Source organism: Callithrix jacchus, chromosome 15 (genome assembly GCF_049354715.1).
Source record: "Callithrix jacchus isolate 240 chromosome 15, calJac240_pri, whole genome shotgun sequence".
NCBI lineage: Eukaryota > Metazoa > Chordata > Mammalia > Primates > Cebidae > Callithrix > Callithrix jacchus.
This window is the reverse complement of record NC_133516.1, coordinates 50,438,902-50,441,945: the sequence shown is the minus strand read 5'-3', so window position 1 is coordinate 50,441,945 and position 3,044 is coordinate 50,438,902. Positions and strand designations below refer to the sequence as shown.

General features: G+C 35.5%; 1 pseudogene; it reads right to left on the bottom strand.

Annotated features, from left to right (window-relative positions):
* Positions 1 to 1,855: 1,855 nt before the first annotated feature.
* Positions 1,856 to 2,653, bottom strand: LOC100399146 (large ribosomal subunit protein uL6 pseudogene; annotated as a pseudogene).
* Between the last annotated feature and the right edge of the window lie 391 nt (positions 2,654 to 3,044).

The following is a 3,044-nucleotide window of genomic DNA, read 5'->3' as shown; positions in this document are numbered from 1 at the left end:
TATCTCCAATGCCACTGCCTAGTTTATCTTGTTTTGAAGAGATCTTTAAAAGGCCCATTTATATAACACTGAACTTCTGTAATTGTGAGAATAATTTCTCCAGAGATACTCAATCTCTGTGTAAAGAAAAGCAAAAAATAAATGTAAGAAATCAATTCTGTTTAGGGGCCTCTCTCTGCAAACATCTTAAAGTAGAATGGACTGAGTATCCTTTGGACAAGGTTTTCCCTAAATTACACTTGGTTTTTCAAAGTAAAGTAATTGAAAAACTTTACAAAGACTTGCATGTAAGAGGATTCCCTATTTTCTGAATGGTAAGCTTTAGAGAGAAAACACCTTACCTCATATTCAGGCACATATGCTGTTTAAGGCTACATAAAAACCAGATAGATTTGTCTGTCACAGTGGATAAAATAAACCTTACCCTGAATACTGACAACAATTTCTCATAGGCCCAAACAACAAAACCACTTTTCTGCAAAGCAACACATCTTGATAAAATCCTGCATTCACTGTCTCATCTCTTTCATTTTCTTTATGAAGCGCCTCTTGAAAACACAAGTGCCCCACAGAAAAAGTATCAGACCTTTAATTCCAGATACAATCTTTAGTATTCCACAGCACATGGGCTCAGGAAACCCATTTCATATTTATAACCTGTTTTTAGAAAATTTGGCCTGTCCACCCCTTCTGTGTTTGGTTTCCTCATCCAGGACATTCAGGTTAATCATCTCAAATCAGAAATAATAATGAGTGGCTGGGGGTATGTTGCCTTTAGTACAGGTCTCTGAAGCCCAAACACAGTATGTTCTCATTCCAATGGAATTTGTGAATATTTCTGCCACCTCATTCTGCTACCTCATAATTTTTTCAGAGTTCAGAAGTGGATGAATATAGATTTGGGAAGTGAACATACAGAGTGGACATGTTCCTGGTTAGTAATTTTCATTTTTAAAAAGTTTAAAAAATGAAAAAATTTTAGGTAATGTATAAGACTTTCTGTCAATAGAAATAAGCTTGTTTTTTTAAAAAATGTTTAATTCCTGCTCTTTTTCCAATGTTACTCTGCCTTCTATTACTAAAAACTTAAAAAGTACCAGCACGAAGAGGAATAAATAATATGGGGTACCTTCCATGATTTACAGAGTTGGCCAAAGTCACATAAACTACCATGTGGCATGACTTCAGTTCAGCACTACATAGCTTTCTATGTAAGTGGCCTCCTCCTTAAATTCTCCCCATAACATCTTTTGTCTTAAAACATTTAAAACCATAGTCATTATTGCAAAACAACAACAGCAACACAAAGAACATCAGCTATTATTTATTGGATATATATTACCTTTTAGGATATATTTAAGTGATTTACCCAAACGATCTCCTTCCAAGTTAGAGACTATAATTAACTCAATTTTTAAGCTAAAAAAACTGAGGCTTAAAGAAGCGAAGAACTTCCTAGACAAAGCTATTTAAGTGGAGAGCTTGACGAAAATCCATGCTCTTACCCTCTTTGTATAACACCACATTCTCAGACCTAAAATGCACCCAGTAGATTCTGATTCAACTGCTTCATTTTCAGAATACACAATGGATGCCAAGAGAAGCAGAGTGACTTATTTGAGGTTACACAATAGGTGACCCATGATCATAACCTGGATCCTTTATCTGATGGTCCTGGTGCAATATGATACTGCATCCAACATGATTAGGATTCTGGAAGATAAGGGACTCCTTATACTAGCTTTCCCAACTCCCAAAAATCACTAGAAGTCTTTTATTGCATCATTAAAATATCGCAAATAGGTCTTAGGAATGACCTAGTATCTTGTTTTTGTAGCTGGATGATTCTTAGATCTCATTCACCAGCCTGCAAAACTGTTCCATTTTTAGTGACATAGATACCATCCCCCAATTTCCTGATATCCTTGTTTTTAATTGTTGTGATTTGTTCAATCAAAGCAGTTGAATCTGAAACAAGTTAAATATTTCCTTCAAGGATTAACTCAGTTTCTGGGCTTGAGATACTGAACAAGCAACACTTGGCCTCACCCAAACCCTGCAGATATATTTTTCACCCAAGAGATTTTGGATTTCAATAAGAAACCCATTCTCCTGGATAACAACATGGATGGGGTAGTGAGTAGACACAGATGTCATCTTTTAATGAATGTCCAGTATAATACCCAATATCATGTTTAGTATATGACTACAAATAGTACAAATGGTAGCCAGTTCCTTTCTATTTCCCCACTATTTGTCCACCTGGAGCTTATTTTTCTTTCTGAGTTCTAGATTGATGTGACTGAAGGCCCTCTGCAGGGTTTCTCTGAAACCCTTCACAGTAACTGTGCATCCCTTCAGAGGGATGTCCATGTTTTCTAGAATGTCAGCAGTCAGATTGCTGAGAATGGTCTTCATTCTTGTAATAGATGCAGCAAAGAGACACACTGGCTTTTGACTCAAAGGAAACTGACTTGAAATTGTAGTAGAGTTATATACAGGCATACACTTAGGAGAGAGAGTAGTGAATTCTTACTTCCAGTGACTTTTCAGCTTCTTTTAGTTCATTCTCATCATGCTAAGTTGGCAACCTTCAGCCCATACAAAGTGCTCCCATTGATTTAGTGTCTAACTGTGTGGATGTTTGGGTAAGACTCAGGAGGAAATCTCTTTTGTTCATTTCATTTTCCAGAACTTTGCTCTAACTTCACTCATCATGGTTATATGGAAAGTGAGACCAATAGACTAAGATATATTTAGAGATATTTTGTATGCTGCATTTTCATATTAGTTACTCAAAGATAAATAGAACATTTTCTCTTTTCAAGCTTCACTTCTTCATCCAACATCTATCAATCTATCCATCCATTCATCTATCTAATCTCTAATTAAATTTTTACTTCGATAGTAATCAGATGAAAAGACATATTTATACACCAAAACAAACATGATAAAATAACTGTTTGTCTCATATATCTAACAGCTGACTTTCTAATACACTCTGATTCCAACTATGCTTTTGTTAGGTTTTTGCCAAAACATTT